This window comes from Rhinopithecus roxellana, chromosome 20 (genome assembly GCF_007565055.1).
Source record: "Rhinopithecus roxellana isolate Shanxi Qingling chromosome 20, ASM756505v1, whole genome shotgun sequence".
NCBI classification, from domain to species: Eukaryota; Metazoa; Chordata; class Mammalia; order Primates; family Cercopithecidae; genus Rhinopithecus; species Rhinopithecus roxellana.
Window position 1 is genome coordinate 69,714,437 of NC_044568.1, and position 14,638 is coordinate 69,729,074.

The 14,638-nt window shown below is 48.9% G+C and overlaps 1 protein-coding gene across 5 annotated transcripts in view; it reads left to right on the forward strand.

Moving 5' to 3' along the window:
- Positions 1–408: 408 nt before the first annotated feature.
- NLRC3 (NLR family CARD domain containing 3) overlaps positions 409–14,638 on the forward strand; it is a 42,317-nt gene continuing 28,087 nt past the window's right edge. For 4 of the 5 annotated variants that reach the window (XR_004055392.1, XR_004055393.1, XM_010376040.2 and 1 more), the window contains exons 1-2: positions 409–657; positions 13,557–13,638. The gene's annotated coding sequence lies outside the window, so the exon portion shown is untranslated. The remainder of the gene's footprint in view (positions 658–13,556; positions 13,639–14,638) is intronic. The other variant, XM_030924712.1, reaches the window with a different exon arrangement.

The window sequence follows — 14,638 nt, forward strand, 5'->3', positions numbered from 1 at the left end:
TAAATAAATAAATAAATAAGGCAGGCCATGGCCTGGAGGTGGGAGGGCGCAGACCAGTCCTGGTGGGGTCACCTTCTAGTTGCGTGACCTCAGGCTGCTCACTTGATTTCCTGACCACCACCCGCCTGAAAACAAGCATTTATCGATGGCAGGGCAGCTTCCTTTGTGGCGGGATGGAGGTGATGTGTCAACAATCTTGGCACCAGCCACTTTATCCTGAGCATGCCACCTGCAGGGACACTTAGTCCCAGAGTCAAGACCCCCAGTATCGCTGCCACACTTGACTTACAGGAGGGCGGTGACCAAGCCAGGGAGCCCTGGCTCCTCGATGTGTCTGTGAGGCTGTTGGCTGTTGAAATCAGACAGGAAGGAAGGTTGAGGTGGAGCCCAGCACAGGAAGAGGTGAGGACCCGGAGCTGCAGGGACAGCCGGTGGGCTCGGCGGGGCTGCAGAAAGTCACGGCTACACTACTCTCGGCCCCTGCATGGTTGGTCGGTTGGTGTGGTAAGCGCCCTGATCCCTGGTCCTGAGGACTCGGGCTGGCACAGGGATCCCCAGGGCATCTACCACCACCCAGCTGGAGCAGGGCTGAGCCCAGGAGCACAGAGATGGAGCCTCCAGGCCCCCCAGTCTTGGTGTAGCATTGAGGCCCAAGAGGTAAGCTGGGTCCAGGTGACCTCAGTGCAGGGCAGGGGAGGGAGAAGGCATGCTAGCAGGAAGGATGGTGGCCTTAAGGCCTGAGCTACTCTGGGGAGGGGGACTCGGTAGACTCCACGAGACTCCAAGGTGTCTCCTGGGGCAGGACTGGCTCATGCTGTAGAAAAAACAGACGTGGCCGGGGACGGTGGCTCATGCCTGTAATCCCAACACTTTGGAAGGCCAAGGCAGGCAGATCACTTGAGGTCAGGAGTTTGAGACCAGCCTGGCCAACATGGTGAAACCCCATCTCTACTAACAATACAAAAAAAAAAAAAAAAATTAGCCAGGCATGGTGGCAGACGCCTGTAATCCCAGCTACTCAGGAGGCTGAGGCAGGAGAATCGCTTGAACCCAGGAGGCGGAGGTTGCAGTGAGCCGAGATCGAGTCACTGCACTCAATCCTGGGTGACAAAGCAAGACTCCATCTCAAAAAAAAAAAAGAGAAAAAAACAGACATGTGCCTAAGGATGGCCCAAGACAGGTCCAGAGACAAAGCCCAGCTCCCCCAGGTACCAGTGATGGCCCAGGAGGAGCAGGAAGCATCTTGAAGGTGCTAGGGGCAGGTGGTGGTGATGCTGGGCAGTGGTGATGCTGAGCCACAGCCCAGGGAATCAGCAGACCTGGACACCCTTCCTGGCACTGGGACCCCCCCATGGGAGGCAACGTACTTCTTTTATTTATTTATTTTTTTTTTGAGACGGAGTCTCGCTCTGTCACCCAAGCTGGAGTGCAGTGGCCGGATCTCAGCTCACTGCAAGCTCCGCCTCCCGGGTTCCCGCCATTCTCCTGCCTCAGCCTCCCGAGTAGCTGGGACTACAGGCGCCCGCCACCTCGCCCGGCTAGTTTTTTGTATTTGTTAGTAGAGACGGGGTTTCACCGTGTTAGCCAGGATGGTCTCGATCTCCTGACCTCGTGATCCACCCGCCTCGGCCTCCCAACGTGCTGGGATTACAGGCTTGAGCCACCGCGCCCGGCCGAGGCTACTTACTTCTCCCCACCTGTAGATGGAGGTGACAACACAGGAGGGGCCAGGTCATGAGGGGCAGGGAGGGTGCAGGCGCCGCCCCCAGGTGAGTGGGCAGCCCCAGGGCCTCTCCCGGCCACAGCCTTGGGTGAGACAAGGCTTGAGAGAGAGGACAACTGCAGAGGCCTTCTTGGAAGAAGTGCCACTGTCCTGGGCCAGCCTGGGTGTTGGCTGCAGGGTCCTCCCCTATGGCCAGGCTCCAGGGGCTCTGGTGTCCTTTCCGGCACCCTCCCTGGAGGTGGCCCCCAAGCCTGGGGCTCACTGTCGGCCAACACAGGCTGCACGACTCCCCGCTCTGTCCCAGGGTGCTGGGCTCCCCAGGGCTGGGCCTCTCCACCCCTTGGACTCTAGGGGTCCGTGCAGTGAGCAGGGTGGGGCCCTGAGGTGCAGGTGCCTCTTCCTTCGGGAAGGCTTTGAGCTCAAGTGATGACACTGGGGCCACCTCGAGAGGACCGAGTCCTGAATTTTGAGGCCCTGGGAGGGGAGAGGGGCAGAGTGTGGGAAGAAAGGACCGTCCAAGCAGCCGCAGCGGGAGATACCGGGAGCTCAGGCAGGCGGCCAGCACCGGGAGGTCCCACCTGGGCGCCAAGTGGCAGGAAAGGACCCAGCAGGTCCCTGTGAGGACTGAGGCACAGACCAGGTGGGCGGGTGATGGGCAGAGGCGGCGAGTCCGTCAGGGCTGAGGCTTCTCAGGAATGAGGCAGCAGCCCATTTGCTGAACCTGAGGGACTGGGCCTGAGCCCAAACCACACCAGGAAGGCCTCAGGTCCACCTTCGCCCACAGACAAAGATCTAGGGGTGAACCCTGGTGCTACCTGGGAGGCTCCCGGGGAGGAGGCAGTAGTGGCACCTACTCATCCCTCTGGCCTCACCCTGCTCACGGCAGCTCAGACCAGCTGTGGATCGACCTCTGGTCTTCAGATCCCCCAAAGCAACCCGAGGCCCACCTGTCCTCAGTCTGTCTTTCAGCTGCACTCACAGGGGCTGCCTGACTAGTCATCCAAAGTGGTGTCTGTGGCCTCGCGACCTCACTCTGCTGAGAGGTCTGTGGAAGGCTCCAGCCTGCCAGACGGATGTCAGGGCTGTGTGCAGGGCCTGGCAGTGGTGGCAGCCAGGTAACCAACCCCCATCAGCCTCTGGGGCTGGCCCTGGGAGGTTCTGGCAATGCGGGGGTTGGTTCACCCCTCCTCTGTCCTTCTTAGGGAAAGTGTCCGAGGGTGAAAGCCAGTTTCATCTGAGTGGGGCCTGAGTAGGGGTGCCAGATCAGATACAGGACAATCGGTCAAATCTGAATTTCAGATAATCCATTTCTTTGGTATAAATATGTCTCCAGTATGACATGAACTATATATTAAAAATTATGTCGTTTATCTGAAATTTAAGTATCTGTGGGTATCTTGTATTTTTATTTTATTATTATTTTTTGAGACAGCCTTGCTCTGAAACCCTGGCTGGAGTGCAGTGGTGCGATCTCAGCTCACTGCAGCCTCTGTCTCCTGAGTTCAGGCAATTCTCCTGCCTCAGCCTCCAGAGTAGCTGGGACTACCAGGTGTCCACCACCATGCCTGGCTAATGTTTGTATTTTTAGTAGAGATGGGGTTTCACCATGTTGGTCAGGCTGGTCTTGAACTTCTGACCTCAGGTGATCTGCGCACCTCAGCCTCCCAAAGTGCTGGGATTATAGGCATGAACCACTGCGCCCAGCTTTGTCTTGTATTTTAATTTGCTGTATCTGGCAACCCTGGACCCAAGGTCATGGGCCCACAAAGAGGGGTGGGTGTCTGGTCAGGAAGGAGTGGTGACCCTCAACACTGAGAGACTAATGAGGCCACAGAGGCAGGGGTGCTCGCCAGCCCTGCTTTCCCAGGCACACATGACTCCTGCCAGCACTGTCCCTCCCTCATTCCTCTCCCAGCCCTGCTCAGGTCCTGTGGTTCTCAACTCTGGTTAGAATCACCTGAGGAGTTTAAACTAGATCCACGTGGCCCACGCCAGACCAATCGAATCTCTGGGTGGTCAGGAGGAGCACTGGTTATTTAAAAACCATGGCCCACAAGGCCGGGCGTGGTGGTTCACACCTGTAATCCCAGCACTTTGGAAGTCAGGAGTTCAAGACCAGCCTGGCCAACATGGTGAAACCCTGTCTCTGCAAAAATACAAATGGTATTGATGGTGGGTGCCTATAATCCCAGCTACTCAGGAGCCTGAGGTGGGAGAATTGCTTGAACCCAGGAGGCAGAGGTTGCAGTGAGCTGAGATGGTGCCACTACACTCCAGTCTGGGCAACAGAGTGAGACTCTGTCTCAAATAATAATAATAATAGGCCGGGCACAGTGGCTCAAGCCTGTAATCCCAGCACTTTGGGAGGCCGAGACGGGCGGATCACGAGGTCAGGAGATCGAGACCATCCTGGCTAACACGGTGAAACCCCGTCTCTACTAAAAATACAAAAAAAAAACTAGCCGGGCGAGGTGGCGGGTGCCTGTAGTCCCAGCTACTCGGGAGGCTGAGGCAGGAGAATGGCGTAAACCCAGGAGGCAGAGCTTGCAGTGAACTGAGATCCGGCCACTGCACTCCAGCCTGGGCGCGAGACTCCGTCTCAAAAAAAAAAAAATAAATAAAATAAATAAATAATAATAATAATAAGTTAAAAATTAAAAATAAAAGATAAAATGGTTACCATGGGCCAAGCATGGTGGTCTTTACCTGTAATCCCAGCTACTTGGAAGGCTGAGATGGGAGAATCGCTTGAGCCCAGGAGGTCAAGGCTGCAGTGAGCCAAGATTGTACCACTGCACTCCAGCCTGGCTGACAAAGCAGGACCCTGTCTTTATTTTTTAGTGACAAAGCAAGACCCTGTCTCTATTTTTTAAGGAAAATTATTTTTTAAATGGTTAAAATAGTAAATTTTGTGTGGTGTGTATTTCACCAACATTTTAAATTAATCAATCAGTAAGACTCCAGATGATGCCCCACCAGAGCTGAGAGGCCTTGGGCTGGGACTTCTTCCATGCAGTCCTCTCATCCTCCAGGCCACTCCTGCTGTCCGCAGCAGGGCTGGTCACCTGGTGGGTGCACCTAGACATCCAACAACAGGAGGCTGTGTCCACCTGGCCACACCCTAATGTCACACAATGGAGAGAAGGACAGAGGCCCCCGTGTCCTGGCCTCTGGCTTACCAGGCAGACAGCAGCACCACTTCGTTTGGGCTGACTTACCTTTTAATGTTTAGATAGTTGCTAGCTTAACTTTTTTTTTTTTTTTTTTTTTGACAGGGTCTTGCTCTGTCACCCAGGCTGGAGTGGAGTAGTGAGATCTCAGCTCACTGTGGCCTCGAAGGCGGGGGTTAAGCAATTCTCCCACCTCAGCTTCCTGAGTAGCTGGGATTACAGGCATGTGCCACGGTGCTCAGCTAATTTTTTTTTTTCCTACTTTTTATAGAGACAGGGTTTTGCCCATGTTGCTCGGGCTGGCCGGTCTCAAACTCCTGGGCTCAAGCAATCCACCCACCTTGGCCTCCCAAAGTGCTGGGATTATAGGGGTGATCCATGACGCCCAGCCTCCATCCCTCCTTTCAATGTTTTTTGATTTCTCTCAGTAATGTTTTATAGTTTTCAGTATAGAAGTCTTGCAAATATTTGCTAGATTTATTCCTAGATATTTGATTTTTTTTTTTTTTTTTTGGAGATAGAGTCTCGCTCTGTCGCCCAGGCTAGAGTGCAGTGACATCATCTTGACTCACTACAAGCTCTGTCTCCTGGGTTCAAGTAATTCCCTGCCTCAGCCTCTGAGTAGTTGGGATTACAGGCGCCTGCCACCACGCCCAGCTAATTTTTGTATTTTTAGTAGAGCTGGGGTTTCACCATGTTGGCCAGGATGGTCTCCATCTCTTTACCTCATGATCCGCCCGCCTTGGCCTCCCAAAGTGCTGGGATTACAGGCGTAAGCCACTGTGCCTGGCCTTTATTTTTATTTTATTTATTTATTTATTTATTATTATTTTTTGAGATGGAGTCTCACTCTGTCGCCCAGGCTGAAGTGCAGTGGCATGATCTCGGCTCATTGCAAGCTCCGCCTCCTGGGTTCCTGCCATTCTCCTGCCTCGGCCTCCCAAGTAGCTGGGACTACAGGCACCTGCCACCACACCTGGTTAATTTTTTGTATTTTTAGTAGAGACGGGGTTTCACCGTGTTAGCCAGGATGGTCTCGATCTCCTGACCTGGTGATCTGCCCGCCTCGGCCTCCCAAAGTGCTGGGATTACAGGCGTGAGCCACCACGCCTGGACTATTTTTATTTTTTCGAGACAGGGTCTCACTCTATTGCCCAGGCTGGAGTACAGTGGCTTGATCATGGCTCACTGCAGCCTCAACCTCCTGGGCTCAAGCAATCCTCTCACCTCAGCCTCCAGGACTATAGGTGCGCTCCACCATGCCCAGTTAATTTTTGTATTTTTTGTAGAGACAGGGGTCTCCCTATGTTGCCCAGGCTGGTCTCAAACTCAGGCTCAAGTGATCCTCCCTCCTCAGCTTCCCAAAGTGCTAGACTAAAGGCATAAGCCACGACACCCAGCCTTGCATCTTGATATTTTTCCGCATAAAAATACATCATAGATACTATGTGATTCGTTTTACGTGAAATTCTAGAAAAGGCAAGACTAACTTACAGTGAAAAAAGTAGACCAAAGGCCTAGGGCCAGAGGAGTGTGGTCAGGATAGACTATAAAAAACAGAAGGGGGCCGGGCGCGGTGGCTCAAGCCTGTAATCCCAGAACTTTGGGAGGCCGAGGCGGGTGGATCACGAGGTCAGGAGATCGAGACCCTCCTGGCTAACACGGTGAAACCCCATCTCTACTAAAAATACAAAAAAAACTAGCAGGGCGCGGTGGCGGGCGCCTGTAGTCCCAGCAACTCGGGAGGCTGAGGCGGGAGAATGGCGGGAACCCAGGAGGCGGAGCTTGCAGTAAGCCAAGATCGCGCCACTGCACTCCAGCCTGGGCGACACAGCGAGACTCCGTCTCAAAAAAAAAAAAAGAGGCCGGGCGCGGTGGCTCAAGCCTGTAATCCCAGCACTTTGGGAGGCCGAGACGGGCGGATCACGAGGTCAGGAGATCGAGACCATCCTGGTGAACACGGTGAAACCCCGTCTCTACTAAAAATACAAAAAAACTAGCCGGGCGAGGTGGCGGGCGCCTGTAGTCCCGGCTACTCGGGAGGCTGAGGCAGGAGAATGGCGTAAACCCGGGAGGCGGAGCTTGCAGTGAGCTGAGATCCGGCCACTGCACTCCAGCCCGGGCGGCAGAGCGAGACCCCGCCTCAAAAAACAAAACAAAACAAAACAAAACAAAACAAAACAAAACAAAACAAAAACAGAAGGGAGCATTTTATTGGAGAAAGAAATGTTGACTATTTTGGTTGTAGTAGTTATACAGGTGTATACATTTGTCAAAAATCATCTAACTGTACAGTGTTAAAATGGATACATTTTATTGTACATAAATCATGCCTCAAAGAAAGTGATTAAAACCTTTATGATATTAAGACAAAAATATACTGTAGACATTCTTCCAGTTTGACATGTAATTTGACCTTATTTTTTATTTTTTTTGAGACAGGGTCTCACTTTCTCGCCTTGGCTGGAGTGCAGTGGCATGATCTCGGCTCACTCCAACCTCTGCCTCCTGGGCTCAAACGATTCTCGTGCCTCAGCCTCCTAAGTAGCTGGGACTACAGACATGCCAGGCTAATTTTTTGTATTTTTAGTAGAGACCGGGTTTTGCCATGTTGCCCAGGCTGGTCTTGAACTCCTGAGCTCAGGCAACCTGCATGCCTTGGCCTCCCAAAGTGCTAGGACTACAGATGTGAGCCACCATGCCTGGCCAATTTTTTTTTTTTTTTTTTATGATCACATAGTAATCCACTGTATAACCAGACTATAATTTACTTCACCAATTACCTTTGATAGAAATTTAGTTTTATTCCCCTTCAATTTCTGGCTTCCGTGATAATGCTTATAGCTACATCTTTATCATAAAGAAATAAGGAACTTGTCCACATATTTCTTTTTTTTGGGGGGGAGGGGGGACAGAGTCTCGCTCTGTCACCCAGGCTGGAGTGCAGTGGCGTAATCTCAGCTCACTGCAAACTCCACCTCCCAGGTTCAAGCGATTCTCCCACCTCAGCCTCTTGACTAGCTGGGATTACAGGTGTGTGCCACCACGCTCAGCTAATTTTTGTATTTTTAGTAGAGACGGAGTTTCACTATGTTGGCCAGGCTGGTCTCGAACCCCTGACCTCAGATGATCTGCCCGCCTCGGCCTCCCAAAGTGCTAGGATTACAGGTGTGAGTCACCGCGCCTGGCACACACACACACACACACACATACACACATATATCTATATATATATACACACATATACATATATTTTTTTTTCTTTTTTTTCTTTTTTTGAGACGGGGTCTCACTCTGTCACCCAGGCTGGAGTGCAGTGGCGCAATCTCGGCTCACTGAAAGCTCCACCTCCCAGGTTCATGCCATTCTTCTGCCTCAGCATCTCAAGTAACTGGGACTATAGGCGCCCGCCACCACGCCCAGCTAATTTTTTGTACTTTTAGTAGAGACAGGGTTTCATCGTGTTAGCCAGGATGGTCTCGATCTCCTGACCCCATGATCTGCCCACCTCAGCCTCCCAAAGTGCTGGGATTACAGGCGTGAGCCACCGCGCCCGGTCACGTATTTCTTTAGGATAAATTCCCAAAAGTGGAATATCTAGGACAAAAGATACTTCATGACAATAGATAATGGTAAATTATAATCCAGAATTGTTATACTAATTTATACTTCCACCCACTATGTATTAAGATTCCCACTACAGGCCTGGCACAGTGGCTCATGTCTGTAATTCCAGCACTTTGGGAGGCCAAGGTGGGAAGATTGCTTGACCCCAGAAGTTGCAGACCAGCCTAGGCAACATGGCAAGACCCTGTCTCTACAAAAAATATAAAAATTAGCTGGGTGTGGTAGCGTGCGCCTATAGTCCCAGCTACTTTGGAGGATCACTTGAGCCCAGGGAAGTTGAGGCTGCAGTGAACCCTCATCGTGCCACTGCACGCCAGCCTGGGTGACACAGTGAGACCCTGTCTCAAAAAAAAAAAAAAAAAAGATTCCCACTACCTCCACATTCTCACCAATGCAGTCTGTTATGTTCTTATAATATTCACCAGAGACATATGAAAAATGATAGTTTGTTCTTTTGCTTTTTTCTTCATCCTTAGTGACACTGAGCATCTTTTCAATATCTTGGTCATTTATACTTCGATGAATTCTCTGTGTCCTTTTTTCTATTTCATTTGGGGTTCATAATTTTATTTGGTTACTTATTATTGATTTATCACCATTCTTTATATATTAAGGATGTTCATATTTTTTCATGTATGTTGCAAGTGTTGACTCCTGGCTTATGGTTTTTCTTTCAACTTTATGGCATCTATTATTACTTATAAATAGGTTAATTATATAAAATCAAACTAAATATTTAATATTTTAATTCAATTAAGGCAAATATACTAGTCTCCCTCTTCATGAATTTTTTTTTTTTTTTTTTTTTTTTTTTTTTTTAAGCCAGGGTCTTGCTCTGTCATCCAAGCTGGATTGCAGTGGCACGATCATAGCTCACTGCAGCCTCAGCCTCCTGGGCTCAAGGGGTCCTCCTACCTCAGCCTACCCATAGCTAGGTCCACAGATGCCCATCACCAGGCCCAGCTATTTTTTTTTTTTGTAGAGATGGTGTGTCACTATGTTGCCCAGGCTGAGACTTCTGAGTTTTATGTCTCACTGTAAAAAGCCTTTACCCAAATAATATTTTAAAATACTATCTCATATTTTTAAATTGTGCTTTTATGGTTTTGTGTTTACAACTTTCACTCCTTAGTTGACCTGAAAATAAATTTTGTGTTTAATGTGAAGTAGAGCTGGAAAATATTTTTCATAGGCTGGTCAATTGCCCCAATGCCATTTTCACTGATTTGAAATGCTATTTTTGTCATGTTACCAAACTCCTTAATATGTAGATAATATAAATATATTTGTTCCTGGCCTCTATATCCTGTTCTATTAACTTACATATCTATTATTGTGCTAGCCCATGTGTTTTTTACATATATGGAATATATACATCTTCTATTTAATAATATAAATGAAAGATTGTATTCTAGAATGCAAAGTTGGTTCAATATCAGAAAATCGTTTTGTGTAGCTCATGGATTCCAGGAGAGATCTAATATCCATTGCTCATGTCACTCCCCCCAGTGGCTCCCCACCACACTTAAAACAAATCCAAACTCTTTACAACAGCGGTGACTGGCTTTCCCATCCCAGGGGGGTGGTGCCACCTGCTCACTTACTGTGCTCCAACAGCATTTCCTCTGAGCACCTGCTGTTTCCTTGGCCTGAAATGCCCCTCCCCTAGCTCTCTGCATGACTCTCTGTCGCCCTCTCTGCTCCTAGATAGCTTTTTCTCAGAGGCCTCTCACAGCAGTCTTCCCCAATTACCACCTCTGCTCCCCCTCCCCCTAGAATTCCAGGCCTCTTTGTCACTCACAGTTTATTCCACCCACAGCACTAACCACCAGCAGAAACTGCCTTGCTTATTGACTTGTTTTCCTTTCCGTTGTCATTATCCCTTACCCGTCAAACCCAGGTCAAGAACTTTATCTAACTTGGTCACCTTCACATCCCCAGGGCCTAGAACATATAACAGGCTCTCCATAAATATTTGCTGGTTGAATAAATGAAAAGAAATAAATCATATATCAATATATGCTAAAAAATAATTTGCTAATTTAACAGACTTTCCTCATTTTAAAAAAATGTGGCCAGGCGCAGCAGCTTATACCTGTAATCTCAGCACTTTGGGAGGCCGAGGTGGGTGGATCACTTGAGGTCAGGAGTTTTTGAGACTCTGTCTCAAAAAAAAAAACAAAAAAACAAAACAAAGTGTAAAACTACCTTAAGAGGCAGTAGATTATATAGCACAAGCACTGGTGTGTCAGTGAGGAATTGGTTTCTATCCCAACTCCCACTTCCCAGCTATGTATCTTTGGACAAGTCACTTAACCTCTCTGAGCCTCAGTGTCCTCATCCGTAAAATGGGAGAAATACTGGTATTGAGAATTATGAGAAATAAATTACGGAAATATAGTGCTTAACAGAAAATCCAGAAAACAGTATGCCTTCAGCAAATATTACATAATAGTATTTGAATGGTAACAGAACACAAGAAATCTTCCTCCATTGGAGAAGAAAACTAACTAGAAATCTGTCACAAACATCACACCTAACAGTTTGGGCAAGAACCACTCCTGGTCTAGTCTAGAGTAAAACAAGAAGGCCTGCAGCAACTTCACTGCTCTAGGGAAGGGGTAGGCCTAGCCAATGTGGTAAAATTGTTCAAAATAAGAGTTCCAGTTTTTGGGCTGGGTGCGGTGGCTCACACCTATAATCCCAGCACTTTGGGAGGCCAAAACGGGATCACTTGAGGTCAGGAGTTTGAGACCAGCCTGGTCAACATGGTGAAACCCCATCTCTACTAAAAATATAAAAATTAGCCAGGCATGGTGGTGCATGCCTGTAATCCTAGCTACTGGGGAGGCTAAGGCAGGAGAATCGCTTGAACATAGGAGTAGAGGCTACAGTGAGATCGTGCCACTGCACTCTAGCCTGGGTGACATTGCGAGACTCCACCTCAAAAAAAAAAAAAAAAAAAATATATATATATATATACACACACACACACATAGTTTTCAGAAATGAAGAGATAAAAATTATTCTTGCTGAATAATTTTTTTTTTTTTTGAGATGGTGTCTCTCTCTGTCACCCTGGCTAGAGTGCAGGGGTGCATTCTCACCTCACTGCAACTTCCTCCTCTCGGGTTCAAGTGATTCACCTCAGTGTCCCCAGTAGCTGGGATTACAGGCACACGCCACCACACCCAGCTAACTTTTGTATTTTTAGTAGTGATGGGGTTCTGCCATGTTGGCCAGGCTGGTCTCAAACTCCTGACCTCAAGTGATCTGCCCGCCTTGGCGTCCCAAAGTGCTGGGATTATGCGTGTTAGCCACCGTGCCCAGCCTTGCTGAAGTAATTTGAAAACCTGAAGAAAATTAACTGGAAAATGATGAGAACCAATGTGAGTATTTAATATGTTGATGAGACATGAGATAAAATAAACAAAAGTCAATCATCTGTTATACCAACAATATTCATCATACAACAAAAACTATTTTTAAAAATACCTAGATGCAAATAAGGAACTGGCAAGATCGAGGTGAGAAAAAATATAAAGTTTTACCGAAGGATCTAAAAGACCGCAGATTACCCACATGGACCCATGCACATGAGGCAATGTCAATTGAAATCCCATCTTACTCTGTTGCCCAGTCTGGAGTGCAATGGTGTAATCTCTGCTTACTGCAGCCTCAACCTCCCAGGCTCAAGCAATCCTCTCACCTCAGCCTACCAAGTAGCTGGGACTACAGGTGTGAACCACCATGCCTGGCTAATTTTTTAATTTTTATTTTGTAGAGCTAGGGTCTTACTACTTTGCCCAGGCTGGTCTCAAACTCCTGGGCTCAAGTGATCCTCCTACCTCAGCCTCCCAAAGTGCTGGGATGACAAGCATGAGTCACTGTGCCTATCCCAAAATCCCATCTTTTTTATCCCTCTTGGTTTTGACATTTAGAAGAATAAAAGAATGGGAAGAGCCAACAAGATCTGGGGCAGCATAAGGAGACTGGCCTTGCCTTGGCCTGTTCCTAATGTTCCAGGTTAGTTCAGCTGGCCTGGGTGCCACCAACCTCAAACTGATCGCACTCCTTACTTTTTCAACACCATGACGTGAATGCCTGAAAAATGGTATTTTACTTATTTTTACTTTACTATTTACTTATTACTTATTTACTTATTGCTAAGCTTCTTTTATCATTTTCCAGATAAAAAGCATCACCTGTGTTAAAATGTCAGGCTTGGCTGAGGTGGGGGATCACGAGGTCAAGAGTTCAAGCCCAGCCTGGAGAACATGGTGAAACCCTACCTCTACTAAAATTACAAAAATTAGCCAGGTGTGGTGGCAGGTGCCTGTAATCCCAGCTTCTCGGGAGGCTGAGGCAGGAGAATTGCTTGAACCTGGGAGGTAGAGGTTTCAGTGAGCTGAGATCACGCCATTGCACTCCAGCCTAGGTGACACAGCAAGACTCCGTTTCAAAAAAAAAAAAAAAAAGAAAAAGCCAGGCTCCCCACTGCAAATCCAAGGTGAGGGAGCCTGCTGAATCCCAGGGCTGCAGACAGCAAGTTTTTTGTTTGTTTGTTTGGTTTTTTTTTTTTTTGAGACAGAGTCTCGCTCTGTCGCCCAGGCTGGAATGCAGTGGCATGATCTCAGGTCATTGAAACCTCTGCCTTCCAGGGTCAAGCAATTCTGACTCAGCCCCCTAAGTGCCTGGGATTACAGACGCCCACCACCACACCCAGCTCATTTGTATTATTATTAGAGATGGGGTTTCACCATGTTGGCCAGGCTGGTCTTGAACTCCTAACCTCAGGTGATCCACCCGCCTTGGCCTCCCAAAGTGCCAGGATTACAAGTGTGAGCCACTGCGCCCAGCCTGACAGCAAACTCTTAAGGTAAACATTGAGAACCAGGGAAATGCCCTGTGGACAGGTGGGGTCCAACCTGCTTCTCTGTGCAGTGACAACACCAGGGGTTATTTTTGAATGCAGGGTTGCCATCAGCAGCAGTGGGCCATCACCTCTGCTAGCCACATTGTGTTTTTTCTCCTAGAACCGTGGACAATGGAGGGCTGAGCCCCATCCATTGAGTTCCTGGGGCCGCGCTGGAGGGGCTGCTGTGGCCAGGGTGCCCGGTGAGGAGGGAAGCAGGGTGGGTGGACGCAAGTTCGGAGCCTCAGTGTCCACCTTGGCTGTGGGAGGGCCGTGGGGGCAGGATGACAACCAGTCTTGGCAACAAGGAGGCAAATGGGAGTGGGGGGCCTCGGCTTTGCCTCTCTGCATTTCTGTATCACTGTCCCCAGCAGCAGCAGGCCAACAGCGCTGCTGGGAGCCCAGGAGTTCCTGCACTCCCAGGAGACCCCAGGAACATAGTAAGAAAAACAGCTGCTCTAAGAACCAGCAATTTCTCTTTTTCAACTCCTCCTTCTTCTCTGTTTTATTTCCTTTTTGTAATTAATAAGCTTTTCCTTGTAAAGCAATTTTAGGATTATGGAGTCTCGCCCTTTCCCCCAGACTGGAGTGCAGTGGTGCTATCTTAGCTCACTGCGGCCTCCACCTTCCAGGTTCAAGTGATTCTCCTACCTCAGCCTCCTGAGTAGCTGGGATTACAGGCACCCGTCACCATGCCTGGCTAATTTATTTTTTATTTCTTTACTTATTTTTTGGGACAGAGTTTCGTTCTTGTTGCCCAGGCTGGAGTGCAATGGCGTGATCTCAGCTCACTCCAACCTCCGCCTCCCAGGTTCAAGTGTTTCTCCCACCTCAGCCTCATGAGTAGCTGGGATTACAGGCATGTGCCACCATGGCTGGCTAATTTTGTATATTTAATAGAGACAGGGATTCTCCATGTTAGTCAGGCTGGTCTCAAACTCCTGACTTCAGGTGATCTGCCCGCCTCGTTCTCCCAAAATGCTGGGATTACAGGCATGAGCCACCACGCCCAGTTAATTTTTGTATTTTTAGTAGACAGGGTTTCACCATATCGGCCAGGCTGGTCTCAAACTCCTGACCTCAAGTGACCTGCCCGCCTCGACCTCCCAAAGTGCTGGGCGTACAGACATGAGCCACCGCATCTGGTCAGGCTTATAGAAAAACGGATGGGAAAGTACAGAGACTTCCCATACGCCCCATGCC